General features: G+C 43.5%; 3 protein-coding genes across 3 annotated transcripts in view; 1 reads left to right on the plus strand and 2 right to left on the minus strand.

The window, feature by feature from the left end:
* The window catches only part of LOC126559830 (DNA damage-regulated autophagy modulator protein 1), a 399,963-nt gene that overhangs the window by 250,582 nt on the left and 129,343 nt on the right, over window positions 1-20,038 (plus strand). The gene's annotated exons all lie outside the window — the stretch shown is intronic.
* The window catches only part of LOC126560583 (uncharacterized), a 499,122-nt gene that overhangs the window by 138,947 nt on the left and 340,137 nt on the right, over window positions 1-20,038 (minus strand). The window lies entirely within an intron of this gene.
* The window catches only part of LOC126560131 (BTB/POZ domain-containing protein KCTD8), a 346,716-nt gene that overhangs the window by 136,271 nt on the left and 190,407 nt on the right, over window positions 1-20,038 (minus strand). The gene's annotated exons all lie outside the window — the stretch shown is intronic.

Raw genomic sequence — 20,038 nt, forward strand, 5'->3', positions numbered from 1 at the left:
CGCACAATAAATTGCACATGGTTTTCAATAACTATTATTTTTATTTGATTGTTTTTGTGTTGCAAAATAAGAAACCTGTCCAATCAAACATCTTCTTTGTTGACTAATGTGTAATGGTCGTGTGGTAATTTTTTTTTAGTTAATAAAACAATTCTTACCCTTGGCCTCCATCACATCGTAATTCTCCTTTTAAGAAACCTGCGTCTAGCCCGTGTAAATATTAGGATATATGTTACGATTAAACCAATTGTTTGTTATGAAATTAATTTGCAACGAATATGGGAACGAAAAATAAAGCACAAAAGGTGAAGAAGGAGAAGGGCGAGGGATGGAAGTGATGTGGGTGTGGTTGAATAATGTTTTGCTTAAAATAAAACGGTTTTATTGACTGATAATAAATATATGTTGATCGTCCATTTGGAAGGGTGTTCCGCTAGAACGCGTTTCAACCATGGAAAGTACCTTTTTTTGATGCCGTGACCAGGAACCATCGTGTGGTAGCTTCCACTGTTGAATTACTAACCATGCAGATGGATTACCGAATTATTTGTATATATTTGTAATGTTTCCGTTCATTTTGCTCATAACAAAATTGGGTTTCGTTTTTGCTTTGTGGTTTAATTTACGATTCGATTTTTTCTTCTTCACGAAACCCAAAGATGGTGTTTTGTTTTTTTTTGGACAACACAACACATTTGGGAAGCGAAAGATTAAGAAAAAAGCCACAGAATGTACAGTACTGAGTATGGAAAGCAAACTGAGGGTAAATTTGGAAAAAGTGAAAAATAAATAATGCAAAAAAATGAGACTCTGTTGTTGTAATACAGAAAATTAGGCGAAGAAGAGGGAATAATATGGAACCATAAATAAAGCGAAAAGAAAGAAATGAAAACAACATCCAAAATATTTGAAAAAATCCAGCAGAAATAACACACGAAAAAATTAAAACTTAATGGCTCATGTTTAATCAAATAGTCGACATTTAAAAGAAAAATTCCGAACGAAGAAACAAAACACTCGCAAAACGATGTAAGAAAAAGGTGAAAAAATAGGAGAAGAGAAAATGAAAGAGCGGAAAACGAAGGTGAAACTGTGAGAAAAAATATTGTAGAAAAGAAAAAAAATAGCATCAAAGTCATAAACAGGAATCGAAGGAATGTGAACAATGTGCAAACCAAGTACGGTGGTAGAATGTATGCTAAGAAACAAAAACAAACCAACTAAATAAAGGAGACGGTAAAGATAGGAATGGTATGCGAATGTGACGGAACAAAATTAGGCAATTTATTATGGAACTAATTGTATATTACACAAAACAAAAGTATATATTATATATATTATAAAATCGTGATACTATTAAAAGTGCATAAAACGCTATCGACATTGTAGATTGCTTTTCTTTCTCTTCTTAATCTTTGCCATATAGAACCTGCAGAGATAATTTCCCCGTTGCAAAAGTAATGATGACATGAGTTTTACCTACATTTTGTCTGTCAATGATTTTCGGTTATTTTCGTCTATGCGTGAAGTTAATCGGTCGGGTTTGGTGTGGCTCGTACCGCAGTGCGATTTCTACAATCCGGTTTTCTCGTTTACACCCATACGCACTTCTCCTTCCATAACGCTTTTCCAACTAATAGTACGGTGCTGCAGCTAAGTCAAACAAATTGCCGCACGTTAAATTCGCCTCCGAAATGCGTGAGTTTTCGTGTGGTGGGAAGGTTTTCGCCGGGGCTTAGGATACGCATTAGGACACTTCCCGTTGCTGCTGTGTTTCGCCGGGCTCGTGTACTGCCCGCATTAGGAAAAAACGTTTGCTTCTCGCGTCCGGAGCGTCAGACGAGGGAATTAGAAATGGTTGTGGTGCATGACAAAAAGTGGGGGAAGATTGTCCGCCTGCTCGAGCATAAGCGAGTAGTAGCGGGAGTGATAGAGTAGACAAGGACCAGGGAATAGCAGTAGTAGCGCCGAATTAATTGAAGTTTATTGCAATATTAATTGGATTCAATAAACTCGTACAGAGGTCGTGGGATTTTGCGATACCGGACGTATGTCCTTCATAATCTCATCACGTATGTATATATGTATGAGGCCAGCAAGATAAAGTGAGGAGTACAATTTTGCCAGTATGTGCAAACGGGGTATATACCAATTTGTAGCACCCATAATTGGGGCGATTAATTTTAATCCAACGCATAGATTTCACCGCATCCGGCATGACGCGTTTGCCAATTGCCGATTGTCGAGCAGAACAGAAGGAGAACGTTTTAAGGCTCTAAAGGGGGGATGGGCAAAGATACACAGTTTACCTTTAATATAGGGCCACAACGAACGATTTACTTGGTGCAACCGCTAAAGTTGTTGCGATTTTTGTTTGGTTTTTCTTTGAACGCCCGCAGTACCTGAGATGTATCATGATTAACGGCTTTGTGATTGTGCGCGAAAAACTAAACACCCCGGGATTAGTCGCGTAGGCTCAAAACTTTTTTGGCGATACGAAAGATGACGAAGAACAGTTGGGGATTCTTTTATTTTTCGTTCGTGACTTCCTAGGGGAAGAAATGAAAATTAGACGAGAAGTTGGATGAGACAGAAGGGAGAATGGTGGAGGAGAAGGATAAGGGAAGGGAAGGGAAGGGAAGGTAACAAATTGCTATGGATTTACTGTTAAAGTATTCATCTGATGGATTTGCTTTCGACACTTGTCGCACATTTTGTACGTGTCTTCGTTTTTGCTTGGAACGGCGTAAAATCGACGGAGTGGTGGTGGTGGTGCTGAAAAAGTTTTTCTCGGTGATCGAAGGATTTTGTCTAAAGTTTCTATTCCGCGCATTGTAAGTACTGGAGAGAGTAAGAGGAACAATTGGCATAATCCAGATGAAAGTAACAACGCGAATAGGAACGTTTAAGCCATTAATTAGGTAATTTAGTCTGGCGATTTGCATACTGTTGGGCGTTGCTTTCCGTACGAGTTCGCTTTCCGAAGTTAGTACTTCGAAAAGCTTAGTACGAGGAGTTAGTACTTCTTAACAAAACGCCTAAAGTTATGTAATTTGAGAAACAATTTCACTCTTTCATGTCATTACTAGCACCTCTGTTCACGTTAATTACATTTTATATACTGTAACTTTCAAGTGGTGTATCAAGCGGAGCAATGCGAGTTAGATGGAAGACAAGAACCATAAGTTGACGAGCAGAGCCAAGCATCAAGCGTACGGAATAAAACCTGACTGACAGATAAAGATCGCGCCCCGCCCCTCTGTCCCGCTGTTTGGTAAGAAGGCAATTCGAGGCTAATCCTTTAAGTATTTTTAATAAAACTTGTCACTAAAAACGAAGCCGAACACCGTTTTCACCCGCCGTCCAGACACCGAACGGGTTAGGCAGGGATCAGATTCGGAGCGGTATAAATGACAGTGCCCACATTTTTCCCATCTTAAGTGGGGTTCGTCTTGAGTGGCTTGAATTGTATTCTTGCGCGTGAAACACCGCCAGCGGACGGCGAAAGGTGCGTTACTTTCGTTTTGGCGCACGATGCTCGCATTACTAATTACTAATCGGATTTATTTCTTTCCTCTCGTGTTTCTAGCCTGGGAACGAGGGGGGGAAGGATTTACACACCACCCGATAAAGTTCCGATTTTCCGACCTGCAGTGAAGTGATGAAGAAGTTACAATCCGTTCACTTTCCGAGGTAGCATCGCAAACTACCCTGGGCCGAGAAAGGTGAGCAAGGGGTGAGCTGGTAGGGCTAATAGAAGGGCGGTACCGGGGTTAGGGGTGATGTACCCGTGCCCGGGTAAGGATACGATGTCGAGATTGGGTGGGTTAATTGAAACATTTAAATATATAATCAAGCAAAGCCGACAGTTTCTTCGTTCAGACGAAGTTCGGGTTCGGCGGCAAGGAAGTGCGAGCGGAGGCCAATAAAAAGTTATAGGAAAAGTTTCGACACGCATCCGCGAATACTCGCGCGAACAAACGAAGAAAGCAACCGCCAGCCTTTCGAAGCCTTATGGTGTGTCTTGTGTTAGGAGCATCAGAATTGACTTAATCATTTCCGGCACGGGAAGTAGAACAGTTGTTCGTGTGCCAAAAAAAAAAAAAAAGCCAAGAATTGCTCTCGAGGAAATCGTACCATTTTGTGTCCATTATGGAATGTAAAAGGAAGAATTGGCGCAGCCGGGAAAATCAAACGCCTGGCACCGCATCGGTTCGATGAGAGGGCGCATTAAGTTTATTTAATCCACCTTTCTCATCCTGCTAATGGTGGGTGCTGGGAAGTTTGTTAAGCCTTTCTTTATACTTCTTTCTACGCTTGCAGGGTGAGAAAAATGTGGACTCAAGAGTTCAAGAGGAGTTGAAATAAAAATTGGACACAAAGACATTTCATTACGTCTGGAGTGGAGATGAGAATATGAAAGGTTTTTTTTTATCGGGATGTGAGAATATTTTGTAGGAAGAACGTGTGCAGTACTTTAATTGGCCGTTTGGTTATTCAATTTGAAGACCCAGACATTGTTAATGCAGTTTTGATGCGTCTACTAGTCATAGAAGAAAGAAATCTGATTAGATTCTTTGTGGTTTTCTAATCGCTGAGAGTGATTTTACTTACTACATTATGGCCCTGTGTCCTCACGAACTACGCAATCAACAATTTTTTTATCACAAAATCTTACTCAGTTATCAGTTGATTTGGTGATGGTGGTTGATATTTGGCCAAATTGAAGAATGAAATGAATTCATCAATTCGAAGTTGAAGATTCGAATTGATGACGAATTGATGACAGCTTTGAGTATTTTTTTGTGAAATAAGGATCGTTGTAATTGAAGATATGCACCAGACACTCAACAGTATTGTAGAACCCATCTGATCCTGTAGAAATTCAGGAGGAATCCAAGGCTCTATCGTCTCTTCGATTTATCGTTGTTAACAGTTTAAATAATTGAGATAATAGCTACTAATACTGTACGATAATACTGACTATCTAACTACGTGGTATCAGCAAGTCTTGTAAATCAAGAAGATGTCTTCGATTGGAAAACGAAGTGCCCTTTATGAAAATCACTTAAAATGAGCAGTTGACGATGCTTGCGATTTATTGTCGGTCAGCGCGCCGTCGATCGAAGTGGTGACTCCCATTTGATCTCAGCAGCAATCGACAGTGATAGGCTTTTTTTTATGTGCCAACCTCTTTCTGGAGGACCTTCCACAATTCTTCTATATTAAAAACGGAACAGCAACTGACCATCAAAGCACAGGGCAGCTTAATAATCGCAGTTAAGATTGATCGCCATTTTCTCTTCTTCACTCGAGCTGCAACTTCAAGAGTTTTCAATCTTTCCATGTTGGTGACTTCTTTGACTTTGCCAGCTCGGTGTACAAGGAGACGATCCGGACGGGATTTGATACTCGTTAATTTTATCTCTTCTTTTTCTTGGCTTAACGACCTTCTAGCTCATGACGGTCACCTAATACCTTACTAGACTTGCTTAAGGTGGCCCGGTGGTAGGACGATAACGGCGCCGCTCTTCACATAGCAGGACTGCAGGTTCCTCCATACTGAGGACTGATTACCCAAATACGTGGTATCAGCCAGTCTAGTTAAGTCAAGAAGCCGAAGAAGAACCTGCAATGACTGACGGAAAAATTCATCTTTCAATAAGTAGAGGCTTACCGTCGGCTTCTTTGATTTATATAGATATATCGAGACCGAGAACATCAGTTTGTCACAGGCGGAAGGGATTATGATCCTGGAGATATAATGATCGTAGATTCGAATTTATTTATTTATTTATTTATATTATTACAGCTTACCTCCGTGTTGTCAACACCACTTGTGGTAACTACATGCAACATACAAAATATTAACAAGGCATTTCCTCCCTGCTATTTGCCTTATCCCGGGCAAACTCGGTTGTAGCGGAGTTGTAAGAATGAAGGTGTTGCTGATGATGATTTAGAGGTGATTGTTTTTGGTCCGGTGCTATTGCTGTAATTATTGCTTCTATGGTGGTTGGTTGCATCCGATTTCCGGCTATTGTGGTGTTGTGGCCGTTCTATTGTTGACCATTATGCTATGGAGATCCGAAATTATACAATAAATGTTTTCAGACCTTATTAAGGCAGATGGTAGAACTGTATATACGCCAGAGAGACAAGCTTACTTAAGACTCCACTTTTACTGTGTAGATCGATCTGTCAAAAACCTTGTTGAATAGCTGATGTTTTTTAAAAAATATTACATACATTCAGGATGCCTTAAATGTCCCGCCCCGGGTAAGGCATTGCAGGGCCGAAGTTCAATTCCCATCCAGACCGTTCCCCCGTAGTGAAGGTTCGGGTGAGGAAGTCTAGGAAGCCATTCGATGGCTGGCGTGATCTTGAAAGGTCGTCAAGCCAAGAAGAAACCTTTCGTCATTTTGACATTAGCAATTAGGTTCACAGTTTTTAAGTAGCACCCGTATCCCGGGGCGGCCCGGTGGTGTAGGCAACAGCGGCGCCGGTCTTCAAACGTCAGGACCGGGGTTCAATTCCCATCTGGACCGTTCCCCCGTAGTGAGGACTGACTAACCAACTAGAAAGCCATTTCGATGGCCGGCATAACCTTAGAGAGTTCGTTAAGCCAAGAAGAAGAAGTAGAAGAAGAAGTAGCACGTATCAACTTGGCTTGATGAAGCAATTTTTAATTAATGCAAAATAAGTTGATAAATGCACTCCGAAAACGAATCCTGGGCGAGGCGTTATCGAAAAAGGTTAAAAAGAGCAACATACATCGCGTACCTTGTGCGATCCATTAAGCACACATTCACACACGCACATATTAATAATGGCCTTTCGTGTAGTGTCCAGAATGATAAATTGATATTGAAACCTGCTGGGATGCACTTTTCGCTGCGCTTGCATACATTCAGGCGCATTGTGTACAAATTTACACTTTCTCACCTTTACTCGTTGCCGTTTTGGGAGGAGGTGAAATAAAGTAAAAAAAGGAAGCAAGGATTGTAGCAAAATGAGTTACAATAACCTTATTGTTTTATTGAGGTTGCATTGTTTATTTTTATTGTTTGGGTTTCTTCGCAAAAGCATGGAAAACCAGCGTGTAAAAAAAATTATTGCATTTTACAGCAACGCACTACAATAAAGCGAACACGCACAATGGAGATGATTCGATACAACCACCCACATCCTTTTCCACCCACTCACTCTACTCCTTCTCCTCTTCCTCGACTGTCCCAAATTACCGCTTCCCCGGAAAACGGGCTGAAGGTAATTAATGTGTAATTAATTTTTTGGATCGAACATTATCATTTTATCTGTTGCGTATAATCTTGTTTTAATTATAAAATTGAAAATTTATAAACCACCCTTCTCTGTGCCGATGTCGACGCTGGCCGGGACAAAGCATTTTTCGCGTGAAAAAGTAAGCGTTTGTGGCGCTTGCGACGAACGGCAGTTATCGGTACGCCGCGGTGTGTCTGTATGTATGGTCCAGTGTTTTCCGCGGGCTTTTCCCTTGTGGCATTGAGTTTGGTGCAAACCTTTTTCTGTGTACTGCACCGTTGATGGAAACATTCACCCCCTCCCCTCCCCTCCCCTCCTTACCCTAAACCTCCTCTCATCATCGAAGCATCATCGTGCGGGCACACATTTTACGGGTTCGTCCCTTTTTCCCGACGATGATTTTGACCACACGTACGGCGGTCGCGCACGCCACTATCTCGCGATCTGTTCGAGCGCGACCTCGAAATCATTACCGCTGCTTTTGGGTGGTTTGTTTTTCCAAAATTCAACGGGTTAAACCAAGTTGTCTTTTACTGCTCTCTTCGAGCTGGTTCGCGACTAACGCACAACGGTTCAAATTTAATTCCAAACTGCCCACTCGACGCTTCTATTTTCCCGTGGCCAACCACCGAACCAGCCCGCGCGGTTCCAAGCGCTTATCGAACGATTTAATTCATCTTCAGCGTTTTTCCCTGTAAGCAGCGCAGCGTATGGTCCCGTTTGCAGTAATAATGATTGCGTATGTAAATGATACTCTTGGCGCACATCATTCTGCATGATATGCACCGCACACATGGCCTCACACGCACACACGCACATGGGAGCGGTGAAAATCAGGAGCGGAAAATTCGCTACGCTTGTTTGCTACTGTTGGGCGCAGAAAATTATGCCTACCATCAGGCTACCGAGTCAAAGTGACTGTAATGTGAGGAAAAGGCAGGGAGAAGGTAGAAGAAACGGAAGCGGTAAACATAAAACCTTCTCTACCCATTACCGAGCGCCACATCAGTAGCGACTGCTTTTCCACCAGGTGAAAAACAACCCTCGAATTCTCGAGCGTTGAAGTGTCACTTCAGTACGGTGGCATTATCCCTCATATGGTTAGGCTCCAACCACGCTACCCTGCGTCGCTCATCTCGCTGTAACGCTTTGGGGGGAGGGAAGAGGGACGTTGTTGTTGTGACAGAAAATATTGAATTTCCCGATTAAGAGGTGTACGTGTTTAGTAAAAATAATAACTATCATCAGCGTAACCTCTCCTCTCAGGGGTTGAGCGTGAGTGAGTGTGTGCCTCGGTGTGTTGGTCTGCTGGTGACAGCAATGCATGTGCGGCTGTGTGTACATTAAACTCGTTTCAACCCTTTAAATGATTCTGGTTGATTTTGGGTAGCTTTTTCCATTTTTACGCCATGCTATGATTAGCTGAACATTTATTTTCTTCCCTCTAAATTTTATGTAACGTAAATAGAATTGAGTTAAGGGTTTAATGTACCAATTTAATATGAACGAGCGTTAAAAATAACAAATTGTATTGTAAAAATACGAATTTTCCTCACTATTAATGTTTCATGTAATGCTGATTGCATACTTTTGGGCTGCAATTTGTCTACTGTGGAATTGTATCGATTTTTGATTATTTGCTTTCTTTGATTTGATTTGATTTTATTTTATTTTTTATTATCTCTCTTTTATAATCTTTTAAGTAATAATTTCATTTATTTAAAAATGACTAAAAAATAGCGCTGGAAGATCAATTGCTTATTTCATAAATCTCGACGGTAATCTGTGTTTTTGCTTATTTGCAGCTACTTTGTTGTGGATCGTATTACAAACATATTTGTATCCGCTAGACCATCTATCAGTTTCATCGTTTGACTCGTAGTCGTTGCATTTACCGAAAACGTGCACTAACTTCATTACAAAAGATTGGCACAGAGGTGTGCTGTTTGCGTGTGTGTGTGTGTGTTGTATCCTGAAGCGGTTTATGTGATGGAAATATCGTCCCGTACCTAAAATGTAGATCGTTAACCGGGTTTTTGCAAAGGAAATGGGAAGCAATTTATCCCGGTATTTCGCCATTGTTGTGGCACGGCCAGCGAGGTGGAAACCCGATAAGCTCATGTGTGGCACTCGCGCCAAGGGAAGAACATATCCAGCGTGCCAAGAAGAGGTGCGCGGGTTTTCGGCCCTCTTTATCTGCTTGTTTCCTGGTTTTTCATGCGTGTTTGTGGATGCATTTTCTTTGACCAGTTTTTCCCTCTTCGCCAGCCCCCTCCATCGGGAAAAAAATCCATCCATCCCCATTTGGTTTTGCCTTTCGGATGGCAAATAAACGAGCGATTTGTGGTGGTGAAAATTTTAAAGGAAAATTCACGGTGCGTTACAATCCTTTTTTCCTCACCCCATCAGGCACGCCATTGCTATTGAGATGCCACCCGCGATGCGACCGAAACAGATAAGCGATGGCGATTTTCTTTAAGATTTTCCTCGGTTTTCCCTTTTTTTACGACTGGTTTCCCCTTTGCAGCTGCACTTGCTCGTAGGTGTTAACAGTGTGTGACGGTTTCGTTTACATGTAAACGATTACGATGCTACCCCGTTTCAGGATATTTCTCCGGCCGTTTTTCCAGGGTGGCTATGCTTTCTTCGTTTGAAAACAATTCCTTTTCCCGCCACTTTTTTTCTACTTTCCAGCTTTCAGATGGTATCGGATATGCTTTCGCTTTCAGTAAATCCGTCAGATTTTACAATCGTTTAGCGTTCCAGCGAAGGAAAGGATTTAGCTTTGGCTACACTTTTCCCGAAATAAAATAAAAAAGGGAAAAAAGTAACAACAAAAAATGGCAGTTCTTCTAGTTTAAAGGGTTTTGATCACCCGTGACCACGACGGCGGTGTTGCTGAGATATTATCATGCTCATCTTTTTCTCCCAATGGTGAAAGGGGCGAAAGGAAGGGGAAGGTTTTTTTTCAAAACGAAATCAACAATCGTTTGCGTGAAAATAAAAATGAAAATTGGCGTTGTGGCATCATTTTTCGCAACTGTGACACCGTGCCGTTTGTGGGAGTAAGGGGTGAAATAAAAATCTCCCTTTAAAACGTTGAGGAAGGGAAGGTGCGAAGGGGGCGGGGTGATGCAGCACCATAAACACAACAAAACAGTGGGTAGTGTTGGCAAGAAAATGGTGCTAAAATGAGGTTTAAATGTGTAACTTTGTGGAAATGAGTAGCGGAAGAAGGTAAAGAAGAGAATAGAAGGAAGGGGGGGTGGAAGAAGGTTAAAGAAAGGGAAGCTAGTTGAGTAGAAAGATACTAAAAAGCTGATTTTTTTTCTGCACATTGCAATTTACTGTGCAACCGAAACGAGCGAAGTATGCAAAATGAAAGCTAAAGAACGCCCAAATGTATGCTATCCGCACTATACAATTTCGCACGAGAAGACTCTCACATAGAGAAGCAGCAATGTTGCCATAAACGGAAAGAAAAGGGGAATTATGCGTTTCTTGACTGTTTTTTTTTCTCCCGGTTCGGGTTGGCCATTTTTCCTAACATCACACGAAAACCCCAAACAGGACATCAGTATCACCTGCGGTGTGCTGTGTTCCTGTTTCATTGTGCACGCTTCTCCACTTGTGTGTTTGTCTACCTTTATCCGACAATCGTTTTATCGCTCTTTTTTTGTGCTGCTGCTGCTGCTGCTACTGTTGTTCAGGTTGATGATGGTTTGGCGTCATCTTCCTGTTATTGCCCACTCCGTTTTGCAACACCACCCATTTCCGGCCCATTTACGCGGCCATCTTCTTTCCATATTCGCCGATGAAGTGTGAATAAGTATATGTCTGTGTGTGTGTGTGTGGTGCGTCAACGACGGCAAATAGAGAGACCGTAATCGAAGTCATAAACACGCTCATAAATAAAGGTGAAAAGTGGATTGTTGCGCACTCCGTCCACAAAAGCTCCGAGACCTCCGAAACCGACACACTCAAGGAATGGGGCTGTGCATGATGATTTCGATATGACCAGGCATCCAGGATCGGCCGTTTATGCTGATGCGAGACGGATGTGTCCTGGTTGGTGTGGGAAAGATTGCATCAAACAGCACAGTGGAGGTTGTGGTGTATGGGTCCGCTTAGGTGTTGATGGATGTAGATTTAATGTGTGTGCATACAGATCTAAGGGTTGCAATATTGAGGAGGAGTACTCTGGACTCTGGTTCTCCATCGTCCGTTCAATAAAATCTGGATGCAATTTGCGATGCGTGCACGTGCAGCTGTCCATATTGGGGTACCGTATCACTATCTCCGAGCCTCGGAGATCCACAAGAAGTGGGATAGGACACGCAATAGTCCTCTCCCTTCGGAGGCCTCTTCCGAGGCATAATGAGAAAAGCGCCAAAGGAAAGCTATTCCAAACACACACACGTATAGTGTTATGCTAATCCCATGTGATGCATCCTTTGCCAAACCTTCTGCAGAAGGATAGCGTGAAGGATCAAGGACGAAAACTCTTTGGACCACATTTAGCCGTACTCGTGTTGTGCTTCATGCGTCCTCATACCGATTTAGAGACTGTGAGCAAATGGAGAACGAGCCATTTTTTGTACTCTTCATCGTTGTGTCCTGGCGATTATATGGGGATATAACCTGACCATCCCGACACTTCTCATAGAGCTTGCCATCACGATGTTCGGTAAAGGTATCACTAGTTTGCAACTGCTTTGTGACATTTAATAGTCGACACGGAACCTCCCACCCCCCCCAAACGAGCAACAAGATTCAATCTTGCACTTCGGTATCTCCACCAATAAGGGAGTTCGGCGTCAAGCGGATCCTATTTCCCGGTGCATTTATTCGTGTGCAGGTTGTGTTTTATAAAACCCTGCTTCATATTCATCCTTGCCAGTCATTGACGCGAGCTAGCATAACCATCGGCACACTGACAGGGCACGTCAGAAAAACGCCTCCCGGGTAAGGGGGTGAGAAAATTGGCCAGCTATTTGCCGTATCCATTCTCAATGTGGTGTGGTGTAAAATCCCCCAAATGAACGTTTTGTGGCTACATGTTTGTGGTAAGGAAACGCCTCCACAAGTCATTCCTTCCCAGCACGGCATTATCGTCTGGACTACCTCGGTCTAAACGCCTAAAATTATGCAATTAACGTTTCAACAAAAACCCCGATTGTTATGCTCCGATTGTGTTGGAAGGCGTGTATGTACGTATGTGTTGAGCCACCCCCCCCCCCCCCCCTCTACGCAGGGGGGCCCCATGTCACAGGCTTGTGCTGTCCACCATCGATGGGTTGGGCGTGCAAACTGTTTGCTCTAAAATTCATTAATTCAATTGAGTGCGGCGTGGCTCCGTCTCGACCGACCTGTCCGAAAACTGCATCCAAAATCACGTCTTGCGGTTGGAGCTGCTGCTGAGATGTGTTTCTCCATCTTTATGGTGGTGGATCCCACTCTCACGGGTGTGTTTAATGAATGTAATTTAAAAGGACAGCTGTGGAGAAGCTAATTGCGAGCGAGAATTCGATCCCTCGTACCTTCCCAGCCGTTACTGTCCTGGACGCCGGCTCCCATTTGATCGAACGATTATCGTTAGTCACCCTCAGGGAAACCCTCGGGGAGACACACATACACACATACACATTCCTCGCACCGTGTACCGAGTGTGTAATCAGTTCATAAAAAGAAATCACCGTCCGTCGGTTGTAATGATGTGGCTTACGGTTATGGTTATCGTCCCGTTTACGATCCCTTTTTTTTCTCGCTCCACGTTCACACACAAACACACGCACCTTCTTTTGGTGTCGGAGGTTTTCCCAGCATCATCCGCATACCCATGGGTTGCGTGAAACAATTGTCATTTATTTGCCCATCGAAGCCGGAGGCATGGGGACTTCGGGAGCGTTTCCTTTGCGAGGGATTTGCGAGATGTTAAGCATTGTCCGGAGGCTGTGGAAAAGTGGTACGACAAGAAAATTGAGAATTTTCGCTCGTTTCCTTCCCTCCCGAACTACCCGTGAAACCATGCAGGACTAAAGGTACGATGAAGATGTTTCGGTTAATAGTTTGGGTAAAGTGCAAATAAATTCTCCTTCATGGATGTCTTCTCCGATGAAAGGTTCCAGAGATGTGAAGTTTGCGGAACTTGAAGAACTCTCTGCAAGACGTCAGAATGGTGGAAAGTGACAAAAAAAAACTGAAACAAACAGCACTTGGCGATTAGTTATTTAAAATGTACATATTTAGCGACTTAGCAGCGTATTTTAAACCGCGCACGTCTGTTTGTGCGAGAGGTTCTGAAGAGGGCAAGCGAGCGCCAAAGTTAAAACAAATTCGATTATAATCTTTAAACGAACGATGGCGCCCCAAACGCTCAGTTTACGAGCGTGCAAATCCCTCGCGCACGCTAGATGAAGCACAATGTTTTTCACAAAGAGATTAGGTCGCTGAGATTTGGCTCAATTTTTTAAACACTTCATGTCCCATTATGGCGCTTATTTTGCATTTTGCTTGTAACGTTGTCTTTATCGCGATTACATTACGATACAGATTCGGGGGAACGAACTTCTTATCTTTTTAAAACTATACTCGATTAGTCAATTTGTTTGAGAGTCTTAAACAGGCGTCAGGCGTCGCTTCATTGCCAGGAGAATCTGTCGGGGGTGATCTGTCTTGCTGAAGCGCTTCTCTAGGCGGTTTTTTTTGCGGCGGTAGCGCGTGGGCTTCCGTTTCATTTACATACATAGCACGATATGCCAGACAACCGTACAGTCTACTTTCAGGCGCACATTCCGCGCGACGCACGCGACGGTAAAACTGTTGGCGTGCAGGGTCTTTTATAATCATGCGGGCTTTGAGGGACGTAATGCGAATAGAATTAGACCGCGATGGGTGGGAGGGTGGTTTTTGTAGCGGCCTGAAGTGATTCACCCAAGAGGCGAGAAAACCAAACGCCTATCGCGCGCGCGCTCTCTCTCTCTCTCTCTTCACCCATCAAGGAAGCGCGTTTTCGGAAGCATTTTTCATGGTTTTAGCGCCTGACAGACGGCAAGCCAGTTTTACATGGCGTCATTTGGCTTTCGGGAGGCGGGAGTTGGGGATGGATTTGTTGAGCAATTTGTCAAGCATGTTGCTGCCGACGATGATGACGGCATTGGTGGGGTGGGGTAGCATTTTTGTCAATTCGCCAGTCTGTCAGAATCGATTGTTCTTAATCTCAAACTTCTCCTTCTCTCTGCCAGAATGAGAGAGAGATAGAAAGTGTGTGAGAGAGAGAGAGAGAGATAGAAAGAGAGAGAGTGAGAGAGACGCAAAGTTTGGGGCCTCGTCTTAGGGCGTCGAGCAGTGTTTACAATGTGTCTGAACTGTTGTTTTTGTTGTTGTTGCAGGGAGAAGGAGGGAGGAAGGGTTAAAAAGCGGGGAGGAGAAGGGAGGAGGACGAGCAGATATAGAAGGAGGAATAAAATATGCAAATCGAATTCTCAAACCTTGAAAACCCCCTTCTCCTTGCGAACGACGATTAAACAATTCACTGGCAATTAAGTCCAAGTACGAACAGAACACAGAAGGAAATAGGGCGAACCTTACACGAGAAAACCAAGCTAAAACGAATCAATTCTTCACGCACCGGAAAATGATTCAATAGTTAAAATGGTTTTGATCCTAAAATTAAAAAAAAAAAAACCGGAATCCGTTTGGGAAAGCAAACCGTAGCAACAAAAATATGATTAATTGCCGTCTTGCAGGCGCAAACATCCCTTTTTCGGTGGGCAAATTAAATCTTACACCGCTAGAGGAAAACAAAAACAAACGGCATATCCCTTTTTTGCTCACCCCGTCCGGGGCTGGGTCCGATTAGGATTTCTCATAATAAATCATAACAGAGAGTATTACGCTTTGCAGCCGAGAAAAAGGTTCCAAATGTTTGTGTCCCCTGTTTAAACGTGTTTTTTTCCCAAACACATAACACAACGCACAAGGACATGGGGACAACTGTAAACGAGGCGAAAGAGTTACATATTAAATTACACTTCGTTCCGTGCACTGTCTCTGGCTTGTTGTTGTTTTTTTCTGCTTTCGTGCAGGCGAGCTTTCTGATTCCCTCTGGAGAGGTCGTTTCATAACCTCACTTATTGGTTTAGATGTCAGTCCAGTAATTCGCTCGCGCGCGTATGTGTATGAGAGCATAAATTCCCTGTCTGCTGCTGGCTGTGAGATAAAAACGGACACTCCACAGAAGCCAGAAAGAGGTTTTGCGTTTTTTTTTTGGGTACTATGTTCGGGATATACCAAAAAACAAAAAATTGGAACAAAGTCGTCCTGGTAAAGTCTTTCTCCCCCACCAGAAAAAAAACCTGGACCTTGCCGGGTGGCGATTTTCCCGGTTATTCCTCGTGCTGCTGCATTAAATTATCCAAATGAATTTATGAATATTTTCCAACTGCAAAACCGACCGGCCTGCTGTGTCCAGGGGATAAGCGAACGTCTGGTTGGCGAGGGACATCAGGAGGTTTGCTGCATATTTTTTGGTCATTTAACTTAACGACCGTTTAATAGCCGAAGGATATTATATCTAAATTAAACGGCTTCCAGGAGTGGCTGGCCTCGGTACGGCCGGCGACCGTTAGCCAGAGCTACCATGGTTCACACATGGAAAACATGGAGTGTTGGGCGTTAGGATTTGGTTTTGGAGATTATTATCTCGAAGTATCGTTGAGAGTGTGTGTGTGTTAGGAGAGGGTGGCGGTATTTTTTCCCTCTCTTCCTCTGTTGTTGTATTTGGTCGATCCGTGTGTCGTACTAGTTTGTGGGATGCAAATTTCATAAGCTACACCTTAAGGGATATTTATTTATGAAGCTTCCAGCCAAACGAGTGTCTCGCTAGCAACGGGTCTATGGTGTGAAGGAGACAAATGTGGTAGATATCTTAATTTTCAATTAGGTACCATCCCTTCCCAGATGCGCTTGCAGGAAGTTACACCACACATGTACACACGCATACGAAATCTCAGCGAAGGTGTTGGCTGCCCTTTTAAATTTACTGCAGACAAGAAGCGAAAATATTTCGTCCTCAACGCATGCTGTGCAACACGCCGACAAACGCAGCTACCAACGTAGACATACTTTGGACCCTCCAAAAAAGAGTGAAACTTCCGTACCGCATAATCCGACACTAAGAAGCTTCACCGACGCTTCAAAGAACGCCTCCATTCTCCGGGGGCCGTCCGAAGTATTTAAACTATCTTGGCCTGCTTCTTCTGTGCGTCAACCTCAGGACAGATAATAACTCCACTTCCGGTTACATCATGTCATCATCATCATGTGTGTGTGAGAGAGGACCTAAAACTTTGACATGGGTTCTTGTATTTTAGGAGAGTGGATATTTCTCAAGTTCTTCTCCGAACTTTAACTTTTTTTTTTCTTGGAGATATCCTTATAGACTTCCGGTGGAGTGGACCCAAAAATTTATCTACTCAGTCTTATCTTTACAATTTTCCTACTATGTTCAAAAATGAGTATATGATGTAATATGTACATTGCATGCATTTAGACGCATTAGGATTTTTTTACCCGTACGTCCAACAGTATGCAACCCACAACACATCGCTAGTAGCTTTTAAGTCTTTCGGTAAGAAAATGAAGGTTCAGCTGATTTGAGGAACCTGAGGGACCTGAGGGTCGTTCCCGCTAAGCTTCTTACTCACTTTATTAAAATAATCACCATTTACCTCAGCCCTGCGTCTTGGGCAACCCTTTCCAGCGTACCTACACATTAGTCACACTCAAACGCTGGCGACTCGCACACGGCACATCACTTTCTAATCCTTGACGGATGCGTGCCTGATCCATCCTCTCCTTCGCTTTTAAAGGACGAGATCTACGAAAAACCAGCTAAAGTGAAGTCTCGTGTACGATAGTTGTGGCTTTGAGTTTTGATCCCTCGTCTCGCATGGTAGGTTTTCTTCCAAAGTTTTGTCACTTGTTAGCCAGTTTCGGATGTCGGCTTCTTGCCTTGGCTTACAGATAAGTGGAAAGTTAATCATTCTGGTCGAAACTTTTCCTGCCACAGCATCTTGCGTCCTGTGACTTGGAGAGTGTTGGGCGAAAGCGAAAGGATATGAGATCTTCAGCTTCAGGTCCGAGTCCTTGCAAGAAGAGTTGCACAGTTTGTCGAATTGTTTTAATTTAATTATTCGCGCAAAGCAAACACACACAGGACAGACGTGGGCTCCGACCACTGGCTACTCTTAGGGCTTTCCTCTCGTCCCCTGCCTACCGAGTTTCTTTCCCGCAGAAATGGAACGGTGAGGCGACGTTTTGACATTTTAACGATACTCCTTGATCAAAAGCCGATTAAGTGCCTCAAAAGTTTGCTAATGAAAAATAAATAAATCTCACATACTACGAACTGATGTTCGGGTGCTGCCACGTGGCCCAGCGGCAAGGATGATGTTGTGTCACGCGTTCGTCTCATTCGATTCCCTTCCCTGTGCCACCATCCGAAGATAAATGGCTAGCGAGAGTTTGCTACGTTTTGAGTTGTTCGTGTACGATTGCCTTCCTTTGCTGAGCTGTTTTGCCGAGACTAGCCAAGGACTGTTCTCGAGCGGAACATTCGGAAAGGGAATGAAAATCCTGAAAAATGTATAAATATAAATTACATGCTGATAACAACTCAAACAGAAAACTTCATCCTCCATATGAGCCTCCAGCTTTGTGCTCCTGCGAGGGTAGGTTAATATTTATTTCCATATTTTGTGCGGCTGCTTTTTTTTTTTTTGCTGCTCCCGCTTCGAATCTTTATGGAGACAACCTGTAACTGTGTGTTTGGAGTGAGGAGTGTGTGGTGTTGGTTGGAATGGGCATCAGTCGATTTCGTGTCGAGGAACAATTTCAGCATGGAAGAAAAGAAACTCGATCGTTATCTTGGGGGAACGTGAAGAAGTTGGGAGGCGATAGGCAAAAAGGAAACAAATATATGAATATGGTTAGCAAGTTTTTATGCCCACTTGTGTGTGTGTGTTTGCGACTTAATGTGGAGCCGTTTAAGGCTTTTGCTTCACATTGAAGGAGAGAGAGAGAGAGAGAGAGAGAGTGAGAACCACTTTTGTCTTACTGAGTGATTTTGGGCTTTTTCGTCATTACACCGTCAACATTCCCATTCTCTACATGCTCTGTCTCTATTACCAACGCTTCCTATCTTCCCTTACTGCCCTTCCATTCCAACTAACTGACCACCGATCTGGATGGAACCTTATCCCCGTCCGCTTGACCTTTCATACCTGGAATAGCGTAGTCCTGTGGTACGGAGCGTCACAAAAAAAAAGAAAATCCGAAAAGGGGACACATTGGTGGGAGAATAGAATATTTAATTCAATTTCGTCCTCGCATGTCGTCCACCGTCCATCAAGATCTTTTTCCATGTTGAGCCGTGTGGTTTTCTTATCTAAAAAAAATCCGGGAGGGAGAACCGTCCGGAAGCGAAAGTCTCTGTTTAGAACACAACAAAAGAGCATTGCAGGGTGGGGGAATGGGAGATGGTGAGGAATCCTTTCCTATTCAACTATCAACTGGAGCGGAGACCATCGGAGAAATGATCCAGCGTGATCCTTGTTTCGAGATAGAGCGAGAGCGCACGGAAAACCATGAAGATGCTCAAATGATGAGAGGAGTTGTGGAGGGAGGAAAGGGAGGAAGAAGGAGAGGGAGATGGTGCTATAGCATAACGGGATGTGCCGGCTGCCCGTTTAAATACCGCATCATAAATCATCTTCAAATGAGATAAAGATAAGGACCGCCGAACCGCTCTTTGCTAGTTGTTGCTATTTTTATTCGTCTCGTGGGGTGGTTAACTGAGTGGTGTGGGTGTGTTTGGTTGGGGAGGGGTGGGGGGTGATGAGGGATTGGAGAAAGAGAGGGAAAATCGTTTGGTTTTTGGGTAGGTGGAATCATATCGTCCGTCCAAAGGAAAGAGAAACCGGGAAACGTTACGCGACCGCGTGTACGTCCGTTATCGTTACTGTAAGCAGTTTGAATAGAGCTCTGTGTGTGTGTATTTGTGTGTGCAGGGTAAGAAAAACCCCTAAAATGAGATCGTTTTGGTTACTTCCAACAGAACTCCCTCCCTCCCCCCCTCCCCTCAACCAAACAACCCTCCATTTAGTAAACGCGATGGTAGTGGATGGATGAAATTAAGTTAGTTCCATCCATTCGCGTCCGAACAAAAGGAAATGATTGATATTTGGTCATTTTTCTTGCACCGCCATCCTTGCCAGGGAGCGTAAGTGGATGGACAATCGGTTTCTTTGGCCTCTGTCGGTAATGAGCACGGAGTTGTTTGGTTTGGTGTCGGTTACATGGGCAAATCATGAAAAATCTAACCGAAACACGGGTTGTGCCCGCGAAACACGTTATGGGCGATATGATCATTGATTAGTGATTTTGCTCGAACCCTTGCGTGGGTAGGGTGATATAAGCTCAGTTTAATTCTACAGCAATCGGTTCCAGATGGAGCTCCCTATACTTATAATGTGCCTTACAAACTGATTGAAATGATCGCGCCATTTAAGGGACCTCGTTTACAAAGAGATATGATCGTTTAAGCTTTCTCTCAATCGTTTAAGCTAGGCGTGGACCAAAAGTCCTCGCCTAGCAAGTGATCCCGTTGTTGAAGGGAGGCTGATCGCCTAAGCTTCGAAGTATTAGAGTCCTCTTAAACAAAGTGTCCCTTTGCATCAAAGATCCTCATCAA

The sequence above is a fragment of the Anopheles maculipalpis genome, chromosome X (assembly GCF_943734695.1).
Source record: "Anopheles maculipalpis chromosome X, idAnoMacuDA_375_x, whole genome shotgun sequence".
NCBI lineage: Eukaryota > Metazoa > Arthropoda > Insecta > Diptera > Culicidae > Anopheles > Anopheles maculipalpis.